Source organism: Emydura macquarii, unplaced genomic scaffold (genome assembly GCF_026122565.2).
Source record: "Emydura macquarii macquarii isolate MOO-44397 ecotype Brisbane River unplaced genomic scaffold, CSIRO-AGI_Emac_v2 contig_2897, whole genome shotgun sequence".
NCBI lineage: Eukaryota > Metazoa > Chordata > Testudines > Chelidae > Emydura > Emydura macquarii.
In genome coordinates this window covers 25,304,623-25,327,288 of record NW_027133034.1, presented here as the reverse complement: position 1 = coordinate 25,327,288, position 22,666 = coordinate 25,304,623, and the positions used below count along the sequence as shown (strand labels likewise).

The window sequence follows — 22,666 nt, the reverse complement described above, 5'->3', positions numbered from 1 at the left end:
GGGAGAAGGCTCAGAGAATGAATGTTTAGAAATAAAAGGATCACATACTTGATGCCAGCTGCATATGAAATAAACAAGGGAAGGCCAGTACAAGAAATTTCCTTTCCATTACACCTTGGCAAATAACTACAAACATGTTTTTGCAAATATTTGATTTTTTCAGTGAACTCCATTTTGGTCATGTTTGTAGCCCATTCTGAATTTGCTTTTCATGAACATTCATGCATACGTTTTCTGGCACTGATGTGAATGGAGCTATGCTATTTTGTACCTGTTGAGATACAATTTTAAAAAGCCCTTATTCTAAAAAAAAAAAAAAAAAAAAAAGGTGAGCTATAAATACTAGTGAGGAAATAACAACAGTCTCACCAATAATCCAGAAGCTAAAAAAATTGAGGCTGCAAATTATTTGTCTACTCAAATACATGTTCTAGACTTCCCAGGTGGATTCATAATCAACTGGGTTAAAAGCTGCTGACACACTCAGACCAATACTGAGTCAGAGATAAGGGCAACTCCTCAGCATTTTGTGCTCATTGCTACTGCACGCTTCTGAGAATTCAGTTTCAGAAGTTTCCAGCCCAGATTTAATCAGATGAACCTCATTTTTAAAAGAGCATTAATTTTTCTTCCACTCTCTTTTACATATTTATAAATTCAGATATTCTGAGATACTACAGCTTTATGAGAAACATTCATATGAACACACCAAACAGTATGATGGTTTGTTTGGAATTTGAAAAATACAGTTTTGAGAGTGAATGATCAGTGTTATTCAGAGAATGTTAGAAAGCATTATTTAATATCCGCTGGCATAGTACAATTGTCATCATGGGAAAGAGGTAGGTCTGGTTGAGAGCCGTAGTCAGAACTACCAATTCTTTTTAAGCATTAAGAAGGTGGATAGCAGAAAACTGAAATGAAGTAAAAACACAAGGGTGGAATAAACACGGTAAGAAAGTGATCAGCAAATCTATAAGCAACACAAACAATTTAATAGAAGCAGAACTAAATATCAAAATCATTTCAAGACTATCCAGTATGTACCACGTGAGGAGAATGGAGAAAATCATGTGAAATCAAGTCATTTCATAAATGAAAAAAATATTTTGACAATGAAGTTGTGTTAGTGTCAGCATGAAAGCTGAAATGTCTTAGTACTAAAAGGGTAGAAGACTTCACAGCATTCATGGGAATAAAATCTGATTTGTATATGGCTCCTAAAGGACTTTAGAGCAGAGGTTCTCAAACAGGGGTACATGTATCCCTGGGGTACGCAGGAGTCTTCCAGGGGTACATCAACTCATCTAGATATTTGCCTAGTTTTACAAGAGGCTACATAAAAAGCACTGGTGAAGTCAGTATAAACTAAACTTTCATAGAGACAATGACTTGTTTATACTGCTCTATATACACTGAAATGTAAGTACAATATTTATATTTCAATTGATTTATTTTCTAATATAGCAAAAATGAGAAAGTAAGCAATTTTTCAGTAATAGTGTGCTGTGACACTTTTGTATTTCTATGTCTGATTTTGTAAAGAAGTAGTTTTAAAGTGAAGTGAAACTTGGGAGTATACAAGATAAATCAGACTCTTGAAAGGGGTACAGTAGTCTGGAAAGCCACTGCTTTAGAGGTTATGGAAGGTAAAAGGTAAGGCAACAGGAAGTTAAATATTCAAAGAGCATGTGGGAAAGATATAATTATTATTTCTAGTGTGCAATACTTTACACATTTACAATAAAAAATAATCACAACTGAAAAAATACAGGCAAAGTAGAATATATCAGATTAAAGAAAGGTCATTAAGTGACAGCCTAGTTTGAGTGAAATCATTTATCAGTAAAAAAATGGTCTAGTACTAGGCAATATCATACTAGTCTTAATGGTGATTAAACAGGAAGCTGAAACTCCATGGCCAAGCAGGAATCTAAGGTGATCTCCCTCAAATGCTCAAAGAACCAGCAGTATAAATGATTGCAGATAGAATCTTCCTCCTGTGTGTCATGAATCTCCCTTGAGGATTTTTCCCAGAGGCAAGTAAAGTTGGGGGGCCTCTGACAACATGTCTTCTGGGAAAACTATGCTTTCTGTGGCAGCAGAGGCCAGTTGGTAGTGCAGAGGTAAGGGGGCCCCAGTTCAGAAACCCCTTGCCTCTTGGGGTCCTGCAGGAGGGTGTGAAGGGAGGAATTCCACTGATACTTATGGTAGTTAAGAGAGAAGGCAACAGCACTGCTCCCAAATGAAGGAATCACAGTGATTTGAAACCTAGGGAAGAATGGGGCCTTAAATTACTAGAGATCTATTAGAATTTACTATAGCCTTTCCCAAGGAGAATAGCTGGGGTGAAGAGTAGCATCATATATAAATCCATGGGACCTGAATAAGGTTCTGAATCTGGAACCATATGTCTATGTCTCTGCCCATCTACACCAGAAAAATGGGTAAAGTATGATGATCAACTGTGTATGTCAGCATTTGCCCTCCGATTGCTGCCAGATACCTACTTTGGGGGGGGGGGGGGGGGGGGGTCAGAAAAGAGGGACAACCCAACAGCCTACCAAGCACACAGAAAGGCACCGGGGGGGGGGGGGGGGAGGAAGAGGGGTGGAATTTGATATTTAGTATGGAAACCCAAGGAAAATTAGCTAATGTGTGTGTCAGAACAAGAAATCCTCCACTCATTTCAATTACTCAAAATCTTGGCTAGGCACTGAAAGTGCATTTTAGAGACTTGTATAATTAAAAGAAGAGCAAGATCCAAAAGGGAAGTTACAAAAACCTATAAGGAGAGTTGAGAAACTAAAATCATGATTCCTTTACATATTTTGCCATCATCTTATACATGTTTAGACATTAAGAAGAGGGCTTTTAATGGGCCAGATTTAGACCAGTGTAAAACTGCACTAATTCTATTCATTTCAGAAAACTTACTCTGGATTTACACTATATAACTCACATCATAATCTGCCCCATCGGTTGTAGAGTACTTTGAACATGTAAAACAATATATAAATTCTCATTATTATTAAACTGGAACCAGAGCAAACTCTTGAAAGGTTTGTTAAGGCTTAAAAACTTTTAGGGTTGAATCTGTAGAGTAATTCTTGGCACACTGGGAAGTATGGGAACAGTAAGACCTGGCTTAACATCACCTTTCTGTAAACTCCAATATTGGGGTAGCTGCGTGTCATGTCAGCCATGTCAGGGCTGCTCTGAATTGTGCCATCTTGTATCATTCTCTTAGGGACTATCAAGCTGGTGGGGACTCCTTGAGCACAATGCACTCCATCTGTGTTTTGACCCCTCTCCAACACTGCCACTATGCTGGTGGATCTTCACTATGGTGGTGAAATCTTCAGCCTCTCACTAAGAGCAGTTTTGAGTCCTCCAGGTGATAAAAGGGACTTAGTAGGGGCAAGAATCTCATGAACCTCTGGGAAGTTTGAGTGAATCTGGGCCAGGTTAAAGTGGCAACTTTCCATAAAAGTATGAGAGTTCAAGTTCAGCCTTGGACTTTTGGGTTTGTTTGAAACCCACCTGAATTGAAAGAAACAAATCTGCTGACAGACACTCTGCCAACTGAAGTACAACTGCAGTACTTCACACACAATTTTACCTAGAAGTCACACGTAAGAGCCAAACTGCAGTGCTCCCATAAAGAAGAGTGTTCTTTATATTCTTCTACTGAAAAGTGTAAGAGAAAAACTGTACTAAGTTCTTCACGTAAGTCTTTATGCACTGATAATTTCAACAGCTAAAAGTTAAAAATCAAGTTTACTAAAAACAGGTTTTCCTCTGCTGTTTTCAGTGGTAGGATTTGATTTCTTTCTGGCTTTGTAGACTTTCATATTTATAGAATTGGTAGACCTGAAAGCTCTCTTCATCCATAAATAAAATGAATTAGTAAATGTAAAACAAACAAACAAACTCATTTTGTGTAAATATGACAAGAATTGGGGAGGGAGAGCTAAGTGGTCTCACCAAGCACTGAGTAAAAGCAAAAAGAAGATGTATTTTATATCACACAATGAAAGCTCTCCAGTTACACAAAGTATTTATTATTTGAGTTTCTGTTGGAAAAATGGACTGCTAATTTTTTTTTTCTGGTTCATATTTATTTGAGTGCTATTTTGTTTAGCTGTGGTTTCAGTGCATTTGGTGATTAAATCTTCCGTTAGGATGCATTTTCCAAATGCATATAAAGATGGTTTAACTAGCCTATGTGTTAATTTAGACTTGGTCTATTTTGGCAGGTGCAGTTTTATTTATTTTTACTGTATATAATAATAGAATCAGAAGTGTAGGCCTGGAAGGGACCTTGAGAGGTCTTTTAATCCAGTCTGCTGCACTCGAGGCAGGACTAAGTACTAACTAGACCATCCCTGACAGGTGTCTGTCCATCCTGCTCTTAAAATCTCCACTGATGGAGATTCCACAATTTCCCCAGGCAATTTACTCTAGTGCTTAACTACCCTGACAGTTGGGAAGTTTTTCCTGATGTCCAATCTAAACCGCCCTTGCTACAATTTAAGCCCACTGCTTCTTGTCCTATCCTCAGAGGTTAGAGAAAAATTTGTCTCCCTCCTTCTTGCAACAAAAGTTTTATGTACTTGTAAATTGTTATATCCCCTTCCGTCTTTTCTTCTCCAGACTAAACAAACCCAGTTTTTTCAAACTGAGCTCATAGGTCATGTTTTCTAGACCTTTAATAATTTTTGTTGCTCTTCTCTGGACTTTCTCCAATTTGTCCACATCTTTCCTGAAATGTGGTACCCAGAACTGGACACAATATTCCAGCTGAGGCCTAATCAGCATGGAGGAGAGCAGAAGAATTACTTCTTGTGTCTTGCTTACAACACTCCTGCTAATACATCCCAGAATGAGGTTTGTTTTTAAAATGAGAATGAAGAGAACATGTGTAGACTTTAGATTGGGAGATTTACTGGGTCAAGTGGTCTGCTGCTGGTATAAATAGTCAATGGGGTTATGCCAATAGAGAATAGGGTCTGTTGAGTCCAAGGGTCTTATTCTCTCATTTATCCTTTGGTCATCAGTAACTTAACTGAGTCAAAAGCATTACACTGGGTAAAACTGAAGAAAATGAGATCAGAATCAGTCCCGGAGTGCAGTAAAATCAACTTCCTAATATGAAACCCACCCATTCACAAAAGGGTAAAAACCAACCTTTACCATAAGGAGTCAGAGAGATGAAGGGAATGTACCAGTGCTGGCTACTTGTTAGACCTCAGAACCATCTGTGCTGTATAGAGCACGCACTATATGTCACTGAGCATGGGGTTGGGAACTGGGATGGCATGGGGGAAAGAGGCAGGCAACACACTGTGAAGTACAGCTTACCTTTAAAAGTAATCAGTATGTACAACTGCCTGCTGTCTGCAGCAATCATAGCATGCTTGCCACACCCTCCCAAGCACCTGTGTTCACTAGCTAGGCAGTAGCTCCTCTCTCCCCCTTGAGTTTGATTGTAAACCTGACTTGTTGCTGAATTGGGTCGATGGGGTGGAAAGTGGCTACCTTCATGCTCTTCCCCAATTAAGGCACCCATGCTTCAGAGGACAGGGATGTGCCATTACTGTCAGGATAATTACAAAGAGCTCCTTCATAATTTATGTATATTATAATATACAATTATATATCATTAAATAGTACTATTTCATTTTAAAGTGCAAAAGTTATCATGTAATTAATCTGGGATAATATGGAATAAATTATAGGTTAATATCCTAGAGCTTTATTAACTGTGACATTTTTCCACAGTTGCTTGGACTAATACCTGTACAATATGATATGGTTTCAGGAAATAAGCTCTCTTTAGGGTGAGCACAGAGATCTTACCTCTCCCACCCTCTCTTCTCACTCAGGTGGGCTCTGCAGATTTGCTTCTAGCTGTTAGTAGCTCTTTGCATATGGAAAACCCATCTGCTTTCACTCTGAATGCCACGTATTTTAGATTTAAAAGGAGCAACAAAACAAGATGGACAAAGTGGAACTACACCAATTTACATCAGTTGAGGATCTGGGCCAAAGTCTCTTTGTACATGTCCTCTCTGCAACTGGGTGCATATGAGCTGAACACAAAATGGCATAAAATCATAACAGCTACAGAGCTACCAACATTATGCTCATTAATTTAAAAAACCTTACAGAACCAGTAACAATGCAGGGATGTTTCAGTATCATTGAATGATTTGCAATTAATTTTTCCAATATACATGCAGTCAGACATACCTCTCAAACTTCAGTCTTGTCAGGTTACAACCCAGGCAGACTCAGACCAGGTGACTGTTTGGATGGGGACAACTTCTAGGGGAAACAAAGTGGCCAGAGGAAGTGGTATTAGTGACTCAGTGGGAAGCATTCCTCCCTACGAGTTCACTTTTAACTAATGCCCCTTCGTGGTGGTTGGAGGCACCAGGGCTGGCTATAGCCTATAGGGCAATAAAAGGTTCAATCACTATTTTAATTTAACAACTCTTCAGTAACTATTTGTAGGTGTTACAAACAGTGGGCTCAGTTCTCAGCTGTATTTAATCAGATCTGGACACAGCTGAGGAAGGGAAGCTATAGAGGTAATCTTGCTGTTCCCTGATCTTACAGATAGTTCTACTCTGTCCACATGCCCAGCATAGTTAAGACCAGCCTTGAGGCTGGTAAATCAGGTTGGGATTGTCAGAGAGCAGTGGTGCTTCAGCCACAATCTCTGTCCTCCTGGTTATGTGCTCAATGCATGCCATATGGGGATTGGTGGGGATTGCTATTTTGCCTAGGACAGTAGAACCCTATAACTGACACAATGGTGTTTGTTTTTATAGGAGTCATAAAATTGTTATCCTGACTACCTGTGGTAATTAAAATCCAGTGGAGAAGAGCCCAAAGATTCTTACAAACTTCTGTCTGCAGGAATCACTGAGTCAACCACTTAAATATGCACCAGCCTGTGGAAAATGAATCAGCCTGCTCTAACTCCCATTGATTGAAATGGGTTTTGAATCAAGTTCAAAGCAACACTGCTCCTCAGTTGTGCACAGGAAATGAAGAACCGATTTCCTATTACAATTTCAGGGGAATTTACTGTAGGTGGGCAGACCATAATTATCCAAATTGGAATTTGACTATGGCACTAGGATAAAAGCCTCTACTTTTGTGGAAAATGCTGTGGGATTAAGTGTCCACAAGTGTTCAAGATCTCTGTTTTACCTCTCATCCAAAAAACAGCTACCACCTTCCCAGCCTGCTTCCCTAGGCAATCTGGCCAATTGTGGTAGTCATTTATTTGCCAACAGTTTCCCACAGAATTAGCAAACGATCCAATGATTCCAAGAATCAGCATCCCCACCCCTTGGTTGCCATACGAGGAGGGAGAGTCATAGCTTAGGTTACAGCTTTATGTGACATCACTATGACACTTCCAAGGGATTCCCAGAATACTTCCAACAGAGGGAGAAAAAGATCAATATTTCTAATGGAAAATGCAAGCAGCAAAATGTTTTTTAAAAAAACCCAAGCAAACAAACATGCACATACACACACTTTGCAATGGCCTTTATACATGTTAAAGAAATAACAAAGGAAAAGCCTTATTTTACATTGCATTTCACCTTTAAAACTTTAAAGCTGCAGGGAACCTTAAAACTTATAGGAAGCTTTTTATAGTGACAGTAGATTAGTGAGCCAGATTCTCTGTTGGTGTAAACTGATGTAGCTTCATTGAAGCCAATGAACTGTGCCAATTTTCACCATCTGAGGATCTGGCCTACTATTTGCTGATAATGCTCAAAATGGACATGTACTGTCCACTCCCACTGGAAGACACAATCCACGGCCCAAAAAGTTTACAATCTAAGGACCCAGTCTGCAATCTGATCTATATGAATGGACTTTTGCATATGTAGATAGGGTCCTTGACTTCACTAGAATTCTGTCCGGGCAAAATGGTTTGCCCACATGGATCAGATCGTGGAACTGGGGTCTAAGAAGAGACACAATACATGAAGATCGGTGGGAAAAGATACAATAGATATACATACCCGTATTTTATATACATTAAATACTTTTTATATACATTGTTGGCCTGATTTTCAGAGGTGTAGAACACCCACCGTTCCCACTGACTTTGCCTGGAATTGTGGGTACTCAGCAAGTCTGACATTCAGGCTCTACATACAGTTTTTTGGCTAAATCAATTTCATGAGCTATACCTTACTGCTCCCAACAAGATGATTACTACAGCATTATAATTTCATGTACCCTTCACAGAAAAAGTGAATCCAAAAAAGCTGTTAATTTACATACACCAGTAAAAATAGAAACATACCAAACAAGCAGTCATCCTGATTAACAGAGGTTCACATCATGCTGCTAGATGCTCACTTAGTTCATTCATTGTTTTAAAGAGGCACATAGTTGAAATCAATTAAAAATAAATGTTTATGTAAAATCAACAAGTCTGCCATAGCATGATTTAGCAGTGTAAGCGGGCGGCATGGCCCTGCGGGTGCGTCGCAACCCTTCCTTGGGCCCAGCTCCGAGGAAGGCCACAGCACCTCTGCTAAGGGGAATTAGCAGTCGGTTAGGAGTCTGTTGCCCCGGCCCTCAGGCAGGGCGGGCGGGTGAGCAAGCAGTGTCCACGGGTCTGTAGAGTAGGGTATGATAGTCACTCCCTGGGTGGTGAGGACAAGGGGGGAGGGGAGAGAGATGCAGGCCCACCCGACTCCACTGTGCCCCAGCCCAGGGCCCTAGCAGTGGCAAAGGCATTGCCACTGAGTCGGCGGGACTCCCGCCGCAACAGGCTGATGGGGCTTGTCCCTGTCTCAGCCATGGCTATAGCTGTCCCTGGGCTACTTCCTCCCCGTATCCCCTGGTACCTGTGTCTGCTGAGTCCTTGGGGTTGCTGGGGTACACAGCCTGGGGTAGACCCACCAGTCCCTCCTCGTCCACAGGGGGCACGGCGGGGAGCTCCTCTGCAAGGGGCAGCTCCTCCAGGTCACAGGGGATGTCCCGTCTCTGGGGGATCGGCATCAGGCAGCTCTTCCAGGTTGGGTCTGGCCTCAGGGGGGGAATCTCTCAGTCCTCAGGCTCAGGAGACTCAGTCCAGTCACTGGGGCCCAGGCCCCGTCCTTGGGGCCTGTAGGCTTAGGCCAGTCTAGGGGGCCCAGAGGCCCTATTAGGGGTTGGCCACTTGGGCCATCCCTGGGGCCTCTGCTCTGGGGGGTGTTCACTTGGGGGAGTGGCCTGGCCCAGTTCAGGCCTTGGCTGCAGCCAGCAAAACAGCACATCTACCTCCAGCAGCAGCTCTCTCCCAGCTGAGCTGCTGGGCCTGTCTTTTATACTGTCAGCCCTAGGCCTGGCTCCACCCCTCTGCTTCCAGGTGGCTGGGCCTGCAGGGGCCGGTTCTGTCCACCGGGGGCAGGGCAACCCTTCCTCGGGCCCAGGCTCCGAGGAAGGCCACAGCGCCTTGCTACAAAAAGCCACAACTGAGCTGAAAAGCAGTATAGAATCATGATGGTCTGATTCACCACTAAGTAACTCCAGTTTCATGTCACTGTAACTCCACTGACTGAAGTCAATAGGGTCGCACCAGCATAAAACTAGACTAAGAGTTGTGAATAAGGCCCAGAGAATCATTTAGGATACAAAGAGGCTGCTACAAGACTATTTAGTTCGTTCCCTACCTTGTCACAAGATTCTAATGTCCCTTAAATCATCTAGACTGGTTGATCAGAAAGGTCTTGTTACAAAGATTTCTACTGATGATTATTTCACCATTTCTTTTGCAAACCTTCCATTCCCTAACTAATCCTCTGGCGTTCAGGCAATGATGTGCTGAAGCTGGGTCTCAGGGGCTCTTCAGGGCCCCTTCCTAAAATGTCACCACCAAATTAAAGGTGAAATGTCCCTGGGTTCTATGCTATATGTTCTATGAAATGCTCCCTGATTCTAACAGAGTTTGTCTTCAGTTACTACTAAACTATCCTTGCTATAGGGATAACATCTCTGGGGGGTAAAATATGTCTGGATAGCAAGTTTCTTGCAATTGGGATGGATCAGCTTTTGCAAAATGGCAGATGTATGTTCAAGTATTTCACAGGGTATGATACACTCAGTCCCTTTTAAAAGCTCTTCACTCAGCCCATTCTCTTAATTTCACAAGTTGAACACTGCACAGTATACTCAGTATATCTTTCAGGAATAAAGTGCAACCTTTTCCAAGAATGTGAGGCCCAGAGTTAGATTTTCAAAATGGTTATTTTTTTGGTGTGACAGGCAACTGTCCTTCAGGACACCTCCTTGTGATATGTTGTGGCCCTTCAGATGCACTGTCCTTTACTCCCCCATTTGGCTTTTGTAAAGTCACTCCCAGGGCAGAATTCCTTCAGTGAGGTATCTCATTTATTAAGTCTCTTACAACATATCAATTCAGAATATTCATCTTTTGCCCTTCAATTCATATCAATTCATCTTTTGCCCTTCAAGGTCAGCCCTTGTTCCACCCTGGATTCAGGGTTCCCATAGTCCTCCTTCTGGTCTGTGTGATACTTTGAGTAGATTCCCTTTCTCTTAAGCAGGAACGCCACTGCCCTCCTTTATCGGCTTGTGTTGGTAACTCGTGTGTCTGCAGCCCTGGATCAACTTCTCTGAGCTGGCTTTTTTAATTCTGTCCTTCTCTCTAGACAAACCTATTTCAAGCTATCTGCTCACTCTCTCAGTTGGCTTTCTAGAGGCTCCTTTATTACCAGTCCTGGACTGATTTAGCCACATGACCTACCAGTCATGTGGCTGTGATAACTTTCACCACCCCAGAGAGAAGAGCTGAGTGAGGTACAGGTGGGATTGGACCCACTACCTCTTAAAGAGGCCAGTCACCTTGTGTCATTGTGTGAAAATTGTTCATTGCAAAACTGAGCAGCTATCAGAATAGCTTTCACTACCTGAATTGTCCCTTTAATCAGGTAGAAAGAGGAGAAGTTCCCCTGATTTGCTCTTGCATTTGAATTCAGGTACAAATTCCTCCCACAATTCAATTCTCGGAGCAAACAATGGGCTCAAATTAGGCATTGTCAAATTGCTCCCATAAAAGGGATGCTGTGCCTTTTGAAAATTGGCACCTTAATGTGTTTATTTGCTGAGCAGTGTTGTCTGCTTTCTCGGTTATGAGAAAGTGTTTCTCCTTGGCCAGAATTTTCAAGAGTTCAGCTCCCCCAAGTTGGGACAAGATTTTCATAAGAGTTCTTTTAAAAACATAAGCATAAGTGTCACAAATAGACAATGCTGGCTACTGGGTGCTTTTGAAAATCTGACCCTTTTTTGGTGCCTCCTTGATAGCTGAGGTCTTCAGAAAGTCTGGACTTGATTGTGGGGGCTGAGCTCTCGAAAAATCTACTACTGTGCTTCTTTGAAAATCTGGTTTCCACAAGCAGTATCAAAACTGCAGAAGTTTGGCAGAATTGGGCCCAGAGAGATGATATGGTTAATTGTAGTCTGTAATCTACAAAATAAAGATTGCATATAATTTACATATAATTGTACTGTAATCCCCAATAAATAGACAATTCATTTTATAGGAATTGCAGATATGAAACTTACTGGCTAATTAAAGAGTAGGGGCATCTGTGAATAACACTGTAATGCCATATCAAATTCATTGAAGACACAAAGAGAGAAGATATTGTGGAAGACATTTTCACTGCATCTTTATTGTCAGCTAATTTATAATATATGGAGTGAGGGTGAGACTCAGACATATATGGTGAGTAGGATTCTCTCCCCTCCTCCCCACTATAAACTGGATTTTCAGCCTGTTGAAAAAATCAAGCCCACATCAGGATGTAAGTCCTTACTTCATTTCTTAGCATGTATCTTCTATTTGAATGATTATAAATCAACCTACAGTTTTGCCTTGGGGAAAAAAAAGGGAAACTCTGAAAAATGGGCCCATAAAGTGTCATTCTTTCTGTCTTCACAACTAACTGTATGCTATAATCTAAGTCAGGATTTAAATAGCTGATTGTTGCTGGGTGTGTTTCCTTTTGCTATCACTACCTCTATGGACTTCTGAACTATATAGTGTTTTTCAGCTCCATAAATTTCACAATCAATAGCTGTCTGTTTTAGAAAACACCAATACACAATACAAAGAGCTTCCTCATTGAATGTTAGCCACATACATCCAAAAGAGGAGAACTAATACAGTCCTAAATATACACACTAACCCAACATCACTCTAATTTTGAAAGTGTGGATTGATGCTAAGGGCAGAAGAAGGGGTTTAAGATTAAATAACTCTATTAATTTTTACCGTTGTCAAAGTGCCCACCTGACTTTTAGGAGCTGAGAGAAACAAACAAACAAATTCTGTGATCTTCATTTATTAGAGTATCAAGGGTATGTGAAAGACATCTTGGAAACACTCCATACCATAGCTCTGACTCCTAATAAAATGTGGAGTCGCCCTAGCCGGCACAGCATTTAACAATACATTAGGGGAAAGATGCAGAAGCAGGTTTCTTGGCTGACTTCTCAGTTTTCATTCATTCACTCTAGTCCAAACAATGGCTTTGTCTCTTCATGCAACTGTATGCTCTACACAGCTCATGCTATGTGTTTTGGATTGCAGCAAGGATTTAAGACTAGAATGTGCTGTGTGTGAGGCGAGCATAGCTGTTCACAATTCATAAGTGGTGGAAAACGTCTTGCTTGCCAAGAATGCTGCCTTTGTTTGAGACTGCCAAAGGATACTACTGATTGAAGGAAGGGTCACTAGCTGAGCAAGGAGCAAATACTCACTTCATACATTTTATGATTTATTTTATTGTTCATCTGTTACAGTACAGTGTGTTGTGATATTGCAGCCAAATATGTTCCAGCCTGCCAATAATTTATAGTCCCTTACCTCACTTTTGTAGGAGGTGTTGTAGCGGAGTGGTTCAGGTACTTGGATACAATCTTGAGTGTTGTGAGTTTGAGTCTTGCTGATCTCATGTAGAAAGACTGTCTCCAGTCTTCCCTGCTGCAAACGGGTACCTGATCCATCAGCTTAGGAAGTCCGATGTGGTATTAGCCATATTACTACTTTGTGTACTGTTGGCTTTAGAAGCCAACAAGCTTTAAATCACATCAGCTCAATAAGCTGCATGGGACAAAAGACTTTTTGACCTCATGTTCACTTCATGAGGTACTGTGTATTACAGGGTGTAATGGCATGCCTTGGGGTCGCTCAGTGAGGAAATGTCTGCATTGCTTGTATTCTAAAAAGCATCAGAGTCCTGCAGCCACAAGTCATCTGTTCCTACGTGGTTTGTTTCAAATTGACAAATACATTTGTTTCATGAAATAAAACATGTTGATGAGCAACAGGGCATTATTGCTACCTAAAATAACATGGTAACAATCAAGTAAACCTCCCCCCCCATTAGAAAAAAACCCTCTGTATTCTCCATTAAGTGCTTGACCCAGAGCCCACTGAAGTCAACAGGAATCTTTCCATTGACTTCATGGCCCTTCTTGCACAAAATATTACTGTGAAAAACAGCTTTACTTTATCAAGTGTCTTTCATACAAATTATATCCCCCAAATGATTACAAATTCAATAAATCAATTACAGAGATAAATATTACCAAAGGGGGAGAGAAATGAAGAGTTATAGGCAAAGAAGGAAAGAGATATTTCAAATCTCAGCTAAAACGAAGATCTTGTCTACAATACATGCAAATTTGTGAGGGTTAGGTTATCCCATAGCTGCCTGCTGTGTGGTTCTACATTCTCCTCTGACACAGCTGGTGCGGGCTAATGTCAGAGACAGGATCCTGGACTAGATGGCACTTGAGTCTGAACCAGTGTGACAATTGCTAAATTAAACTGATTTAACTAATCTGGCACTAATTTGTGTATACACATTCTTATTTCAGTTAAAGAATAGTTTATTTTGGCTCCTGTACTGATTAAGCTAAACCAATTTAAAAGTGACCCCCCCCCTTGATTGAAAAAAACTTACAGACCTTAATCTGTGTTAATTTAAACCACTCAAATAAGAGTGTCTACACACAAACTTGCACTGTCTTAACTAAATCAGTTTAAAAACACACCTTTAGTCTGTATGCCAACAGCCCTCGGGGTTAATGAGGTTGAGATGTACTTAGATGGGAACTCCTGATGGAAGGGACTATCTTTTTTGTTACATGTCTACATAATGCTTAGCAGAATGGGGTCCTGGTCAATGATTGGGGGTCCTTATGTGCTTCTGCAATACAAATACATTCTTCTTAATAATTAATAAAAATAATGAAGGGATTCTCAGATGACAAGGGTTGCAGAAGCAGAGGTTCTTGCACCACCAGTGGCCAGATTATATAGTGACAGAGAGGACACCGATGGTAAATCTGTAGTGGGAGCTGGAAGGGAAGTAGCAAGAGGGACTGGGAATTTTTTCCATGCAACCCCACCCCCCGTCTTTTAAATTAAGAAAGGATATTTTAAATTGGATCCTGCAACGAATGATAAGTCAGTAAAGGTGGCAGTGGATGGGAGTCACAACATGGTCATGCTTGCTTGTGTGTGAGAAAATCCCACTAGCAGCAATTCACCACATGTTGGCCAGTGGAAATATGGGGGAAGAGAGAGATTTTTAATAGCTAAGGTAAGATAGTAAGAACATATTATGTTCTGTACCTCACTTTCTTAATCTGTAAAATGGGGATAATGATACTTACTCTATTTTACAGGGATTAATTAAATGTATGCAGTGTTGTTGTAACCATGTAGGTCACAGGATATAGACAGACAAGATGGGTGAGGTAATATCTGTTATTGGACTAATTTCTGTTGGAGAGGGAGAGAGACAAGCTTTTGAGCTTACATAGATCTCTTCTTCAGGTCTGTGAAGAACAGCTGCATGTAAGCTCAAAAGTTAGTCTTTCTCACTAACAGAAGTTGGTCCAACAACAGGGATTAATGTTTGTAAAGTGCTTTTATAGCAAAATCTTTAGCATTTAAGATGAAAAGATGATTATTATAACTTTATTAGGTATTACCATGTTTAAAAATGAATCTTTTTGTGAGCCAGAGCTTTCAAAAGCCTGAAATCTCTGCATTGAGAGAACCAAACGAAATCAGCTTGAAAGTACGGTAGTTAAATAACCAAAATTCCTACCCACATAAAAATCTTGTACCAAAGAGTAAACGTCTTATGTAAGCATAAAGCATCAGCTGTACGGCTTGCTTATGAAGAGCAGTTGCCAAGGCAAGTACTCTGAGTTTGTCTTTTGAGAAGTTCGTTTTCCACAGCAGCTCTAGCCCATAAAAAAAGTACATTGACTATTTGTGAGCAGCTCATTAAAAAATATAGTTCTCAACTCAATAAGGTGGAGCTTGTAAAACTTACATAGTCCAAAAACCCTTCATGCACCAAGCTGAATGTTGGGAAGGTAATTAATTGCAGGGAAGCTTGAATACCCTCTCCCTTGTGTCCAGACGGTTGTGTACTGTCCTAGAATGCAGAATGATACAATCATCCTCTGTGGCCAGATGATCCTGTGCCTTCTTGACATCTGAATGTTTTACATTGCTGTTGCAACTTTGATGCAAAATAATTGGACAAGGACCATTGGAGTGCATGGTTACAGCAGCTCAGGTGGGAGAATGACTTCCCCTTTCCTTCCCCCACCATCTCTCTCACTTTCACCCCTGGGTTTTAATTATGCTAACACATCTTGCACAGAGATGTGAAAATGCTATAAAAGCCCCTATTGCTTGCAAATAAAGTTAACCAGACACAGTAATTAATTAGAGGAGAATAGCTGCAATTTATGTGTTTTCCAGCGGATAGGGCTCATGTTTTTCCACAGTGGGGAAAAAAAAGAAAAACAAGACCAAAAAAAACCCAGGATTGCATTTAATTATCCTGTGATCCCAGGTGGCCTTCACTTTTCCATGCCTGTTAGCCACTGAATGCTATCAGAACTACTTAGCTGAAAGCTCCTTTTTGCATGTTTGATGGGCATTGCAAATCCTCCTGCAGAGTTCCCTTTCATGTCAAGACAATAGCAAGCACAGTGAAACATCACCATATGTCCTTAAGTCTACTTCCCTCTTTGCTTTGAAGGTTGTATTCAGCACTCTTACTATGACCAATGATCAATTTGCTTGATTTGGCTTATGCCCAGCAGCTTCCTTGGTGAATTCGTGTGTGTGTGTGTGTGCACGCGCGCTCCTGCCCACATACACACATGAAATAGTGAGTGGGGGAGGGGCTGCTCACAGCCTTAATTCAAGAGCCTCCTTTTTAACAGAGGAGAATAGCAACATGTGCTATTTTGTCCACTGAGTGCCTACTCTAATTGTCAATCTCATTCCTTTCTAATTTATTAATATTTATATCCTTAGATACAGGAAAAAAATGATCTCTCAGCAAAAAAACTACTATTTTCCACCTTATTTTTCTTTTAATTCTGATTATGTTTCATAATCATCTTGTTTCGTGACAACAAGAATTATTGTATTATCATCCCCTATAGCCGGACTCCTTTGGGGTTGGGGTTTCTATGTTCACCAAGGAAAAGGCAAAATAAAACTTACACTCAATGATTTAGAATCCAATTCTTATTAACCTGATCTAATTTTGGACTGTGAAAATCTTATACAAACTATAATTTAGTTTTAACACTGGATTTATAAAGATTAGGGGGGAAAAATCCACTTGGGAGCCATTACTACTGCCACTGGAATTGTGCTGAATTTCTCATTTCTGTCCATTTGATTGGAAATTTAAATCATCTTGCATTTCAGGGTTTTGGTAGCCTCATAAGATACAGAATCTGACAGTTTATGGCCTCAGTCTATGTCTTGCTGCCTTTAAAGGAAAGGTAGTAAAAAATGAAATTACGGAAAACAGATAAATGCCAAAATCCTATGATGGTGTATCTTGTAATTATCACATCTGCTGCAAAGCATCTGAAAAATGGCTCTGGAAGCCTGCCATGCTGCAAAACAACTCACACAATGAAGGGGAGCAAGACAGTAAAGGACAACTGATAATGAGATTTTTAAATGGAAGTTTAACCTTACAGCAGTAGCCTCGCTTGTGCCCTCTTTTGGTGTTGCTTCTGTTTGGTTTTCATCTAAAATCCATGATTCCCCCACTCTCCCCCCACTTTGCAATGCCACCTGATGGCATGTTTAGGAAATGTAGCACGGGAACAAATTCACCATTGCAGAGGATAATGGGGCCGGGGGGGAAGAGGAGTGTTAGCTTTGTCTTTTCATTCTCCTAAGATCTATTTTTTCAGTGTTATAAACTCAACTGTAAAGCTGGAATCAGGCTGAAACTTCTCTGCAGTAAGTTTTTATTTTATTAGATGTAGTTTAGATTGGCTAAGTGTGTGTGTGTGGAGGCTAAACATTGTTATGTGATTTAGAGTCTGAAATAAGAACAGCCATACTGGGTCAAACCAATGGTCCATCTAGCCCAGTGTTCTGTTTTCCAACAATGGCCAGCACCAGATGCTTCAGAGGGAATGAACAGAACAGGGTAATTATTGAGCGACCCATCCTGTAATTCAGTCCCAACTTCTGGAAGTCAGAGGTTTAGGGTCACCCAGCGCATGCTGCTGCATCCCTGACCATCTTGGCTAATACCCATTGATGGACCTATCCTCCCTAAACTTATCTAATTCTTTTCTTAACCCAGTGATAGTTTTGGCCACTAGTTGGCTGCTCACTGTGTGAAGTATAGAAATAAAAGCTTATGCTTCTAAAGAGGCTGGCAAGCACCTTGAGCAATTTTCCTCAGAGGCTCTATCTAAGGCCTTGATACTGGACTTCACCGCACATGCTCAAAGCTGTTCAGCCACATGCAAAGAATTGCAGGATCAGGTTCTGAGTATAAAGTAAGAGCTATCAGTCCAAAATGTACACTGATGCCTCTGAGTATTTTCATATAAAAAATCAGTTGAGCTACTATGGTATAAAAAATCTGCTATAGGTGACCATAACTCCTTCTAAGGAGGACTTTTAGTTCACCTAATTCTGCCATCCTTACTCAATGGAACTAATTAGGGAGCAAGATACTACTACAAGATACTACTACATCTTTGAATACGGATGGCAGGTTTAGGCCCCAGGGAAGTAAAGAGTTGAAAGGAGATAATGGAAGAGGGTTGTAGACAGTAGATTTAAATACTATAGGTGGGGCTGCAAGTGCTACCTATTAAGTTTCCCAAACTTTCCATTATAAATCCCTGTTTTCAGTTTCTTATATCTTTAGCTCTTTAGACTGAAATTTTCCATGCTGGGGTGTCTGCCTCAGTCTGAACACTTTTGGAAAGTTTCAGTTAAGCAATTCAGCCATTTCTGAGAACAAGGCAAAATTTTTCCATGTTAAAAACAAGTCTGGCAACCTTTCCTTTGAGAAGCTCTAGTGCCCCCATTATATGGGTCAGGGACTTCAAATATGCAAGGAGAGTGGCCTTTGGGACACAACTTCTGTTCGTGTGAAAATCCTCCCAAATTTGGCTAAGTTATAAACCATTGAAAAACATCAGTTTGATCAGTAAAGACAGTTTAGCAGTTAAAACCGCAGAAGATTTCATCCTCACTGAGCCTTTTCCATCCCCTCACAGCTCCTAGTGCTGGCCAGACTGGATTGAATTGTAGGTGACCAGGAAGTCACTTGTCATCTTTAGAGGGCGGGAGGTAGGCTTCAGGGGACTGCAGGAAGAGAAAGGATGGTCTTGGGTTTATCAGGCAGTTGAATGATACCTTAGAGTCTCCAGAGTATTGAATTCTATTCCTGTCACTGCCAAAATTGAGAGGTGGTCACTAATTGTATGTCCCCATTTTCTGGGTGCCTGACTGACTGGCACTCAGGTGTAATTGAATTCAATGGGAGCAGTGCTGTGAATGTATGAAATGCTAAATAATGCTAAGTACTCTGCAAAGTCAGGTCCTAGTCATCTCCAGTTGGGTGCCCAAGATTAGTTAGTGGATATTTTCTACTTTAATCCCTCTGCCTCTGTTCCTCATTTGTTAAATAGAGATAATATCCCCTACATCACAGAGGTGTTGTGAAAATAAATTCATTCAGTTTGTAAATCCCTTAGATACTCTGTCTTCAGAGTAGGGTTTGAATCATATGCAGTAAATAAGGCATGGGGAGGAGGCCACAGATTGAACAATGAAGAGAAAACAAACCATTGATTAGCTTTTCATTAACTGAGCACCATCCATCACATGCACTGAATGAGGCAGGACTCCTATGGAAAAAATAGTAGGTGCTCATTGAGGTCATACCAATTGTCCAGAGAGCCCAGTAACCTGTCTCTGTCAGTGGCCAATGACAAAGGCTTCAGAGGGAATGAACTGAACAGAGCAATTTTGAGTGATCCATCCCCTCTCATCCAGTCCCAGCTTTTGAGTGCATTATTCCTAGCATTTCTTAAAGGTTGAATGCTTGATATTGCAATAATTAATAATGTTCTTAGTTTATGTGTGCCTAATATATACATAAAATGGTCTACACTTTGAACTGGAAAGGGTGAAATTGTAGCATTTAGCCTCAGGCACAGAGAGAGGACAGCATGTCCCAAGTGGTCTGGTATGCCTCTTCCCCCTCCCTTTATTGCCCCCTGAGTGATGCCAGGCACACCATGGGACACACTGAATGAGCAGTCCCTTAGGGATTTCAACTAAGACCTGCCCATGCAGATTCATGGAAATGTTGAAGAGGCTCTTTCCATCACAAAAATCCATGTAAGGCCAAGTCACATTCTGGCCCAAACAGCACAATGTAGGTATTTATTTACATAATCAACATTGTGTAAGGCCTCTGAAGCCATTATTATAGTACATGCTGTTTCAATAAACTGCAGTTAATCTGCAACAGATTTCTGGGAAAGATTTGGAACACTCTACTTTTGTGTTCTTGTATTTTGTCTCTATTTGCATATTTGCTTGTTTCATTAAATTTCAAAATATGAATAAAATATTAATTGGTAGATTAAATACTAGGGGGTCTGATATTTAACTCAATTATAGTGGTGTAAATCTGGAATAAAAACACTAAAGACAGTGGAGTTACTCTGTATTTACACCCATAAAAGCTGAAATTGGAATCTGTCCAGGTGTTGTACACTTCCATTGAAATTGAAGCTATTGCATTCTCAATGAGGAAATAGCGTATGGTAGCTTATCATGAACAACATCTCAAAGACAATTTTCCTCGGTATTTCTTTCCACAGCTCTTGCTCCTCTCCTCAATGACATTAGACACAAAGGACCAGATAATGGTACCCTTATAATGGGGCTACTTGCAGAGTAGAATACTACTCAGCCTGTCGCAGGGATTAGAATCTGGCCCAAAAACAAAGTGGTGAAATAGCCTTACAGGCATTCTGTGAAACGCAGGAAGCTCTGTTTCCTAACCTATCGTGCAGAGGTGCTGCAGGAATCAAAGAAAAACACTCTTCTTCCATCTACCTTATGTTACAGCACAACACCTTCTGCACTGCCATGGGTGCAATGGTGTGAGCACAGGAAGGCATGAGAGCCATAACAGTGAATTAATTGGCTGTGTGGAGAGCTAAACCAGACATTATTTCAGCAGCTTTTCCCATGCCTAATTATAGATACAGCATGGGCATGGCAGCATCAAACAGTAGAAAACAGCCCAGGGAACAGTGTGCGCGCTATCAACTGTGTGTGGCTGATAAGCTCTTTGGGTGTGAGGGACTATTTATGTTTCACTTGTAAAGCGCTTAGCACGGTGTGGCCCCAATCCTTAACTGAGGCCTCTAAGCATTACCACAATACAAATAAATGAAAATGTTAAATGGAGCAAGTAACTGTCATGCGGTTTCACTAAAGGCCAAAGTTGAAAAGTAAAATCAGGAAGTTCTGTGGCTGGTGATGTAGGAGGGTTTATTTTCTGCAGTAGTGGTTGTGGTAAAGTGTATTTTTGCTGCTCCTTCGCTTTTTATGAGAAATCCTAAAAAGCCATGTCTCCAAAACTGGAGACTTGGCAGCAAGACAAGAGAGAAAGTTGCCCCATTCCCATCCAAGTGGTTTCTGAGAAGATGGCCATGGGGAATCATTGTGTGTGATAAATGATTAAACCTGCTGATTTTAATGTACTAAGTAAAATTCCTAGAATGAAATAAAGATGTCTGTATCTCTCTCACCATTAGCTTTCGGGAAACACTGAGCACCTGCTTGTAAATGATCCTGAGTTTATACAGCTGACTGAAAGAAAGAAAAAAGGTGAAACAATATTCACCTAATTCTAACACCATCATTTTAATTGCTGCCAGTGCAGGCAGGCACCCTTTATGAAGCCTGAAGTGAATAGTCAGGATGTTTTTAGGACCTTTTCTCACTCCTTATCTTTCCATTAGAGGCTTGGTGAAGATGCAGCAATTGTATAATGACATAAGAATGCTCTCAGAAAAGCTGGTAGTGGTGCAACAATGAAAATATGCTTGAAATCATTCCTTGATTGGTCCACACAGGTTTCAGAGTCATAGTTCCCATTTGAACATTAATCCTGGTGATGTTTTCTTTAATGTACCAAACGAACAATGCCAATCTGACGGGAAAACAACACTGATATTGAATCAAGCTAGAAATAGAAGGTAAAACCCTCCCTCCCCACAAACAAAAAAACCCAAGTGGAAAGCTTTTTACTTTTAACATTTTCCATTTAAGTTTTTTGCTTATTGCAGTTTGTCTCATCTAAATGGAGAGATCTTTGGGAAAAAGCCAAGGGACTAGATTTTAGATGCCTAAAAATGCAGATAGGCATTTACTGGAATTTTCAAGAGTACCATTTGGTGCCTTAAGCACTTTTGAAAATAGCGCTAGGTTCCTTGCTGTACCTTTAGGTATCATCACCAAGCTATTGCCTGGTAGGACAAGATGATCTGACACCCCATAGGAAAAAGGAAAGGGGGGAGGATATAGGCCCAAGAGATAAAGTTGTAAAATAGGTATATCAGTTTTTAGTTTATCATCTTCTGCACCCAAAGTCTTTAGTCTCATTTCCCCACAAGTACTCTTATCTCTCAGGCAAGTTCAGAGTTCTCTAAGGAAGCAGGCCCTAGTTGATGACCCACCCTCCCTAGACTCAATACCTTTATCTCAAGGCAATTGGCTTGTCTCCTTCAACGTTCTGGAACTATCCTCCCCTCCTCCTCCACACTTCTGAGGCCTCCCAGTTTTCTTGACCATTACCTGTGTGTCTGTTTTATATAGGTTCAGACCCCTCCCACTTCCAGCAGACTGGCTAATTGGAATCAGCTGCTTGGGGATTTGTTTTCTTCCCCCCACCCTCTCCTTTTTTCTACCAGGCATCTAAATACCTGTAGAAATCTGGCCCCACCTTATAATCAGTCCTGAGTGCATAGTTACACTGCCCCCCAAGCAGAGCTGGCTAGTCACACTTCAGCCCCAACTTCCCCTGTACTCCAGGAGAGAAGTAAACTACATGAGCACTTTTCCTGGCACAGCTCATTTCCTCCAGTTGCTTGGCTCAGCTGTGTCCGGTAGTGTGGTGGGGGCAGAGCTAATTCTCAGCCCACTCCCCACCCCCACTCTCCCACTCATTGCACACCTGTTCAAGGAGGTTCTTAGCAGCTCAGTGACAGCTTTCTCCAC

The 22,666-nt window shown here is 41.0% G+C and overlaps 1 protein-coding gene and 1 long non-coding RNA gene across 3 annotated transcripts in view; both read right to left on the bottom strand.

The window, feature by feature from the left end:
* Window positions 1-6,367, bottom strand: part of SEMA6A (semaphorin 6A) — a 188,729-nt gene extending 182,362 nt beyond the window's left edge. Inside the window, exon 1 of the mRNA XM_067569111.1 lies at window positions 6,256-6,367. The gene's annotated coding sequence lies outside the window, so the exon portion shown is untranslated. The remainder of the gene's footprint in view (window positions 1-6,255) is intronic.
* Window positions 6,368-18,617: 12,250 nt separating this feature from the next.
* On the bottom strand, window positions 18,618-22,243 carry LOC137166778 (uncharacterized). Of its 2 annotated transcripts, XR_010923813.1 has the most exons (3): window positions 22,144-22,243; window positions 21,291-21,599; window positions 18,618-18,727 (listed from the first exon to the last, which is right to left on the bottom strand). It is a non-coding gene; the product is annotated as an uncharacterized lncRNA (long non-coding RNA). The 2 variants fall into 2 exon arrangements; XR_010923812.1 differs by lacking the exon at window positions 18,618-18,727 and having other exon boundaries at window positions 20,417-21,599.
* Window positions 22,244-22,666: the final 423 nt, after the last annotated feature.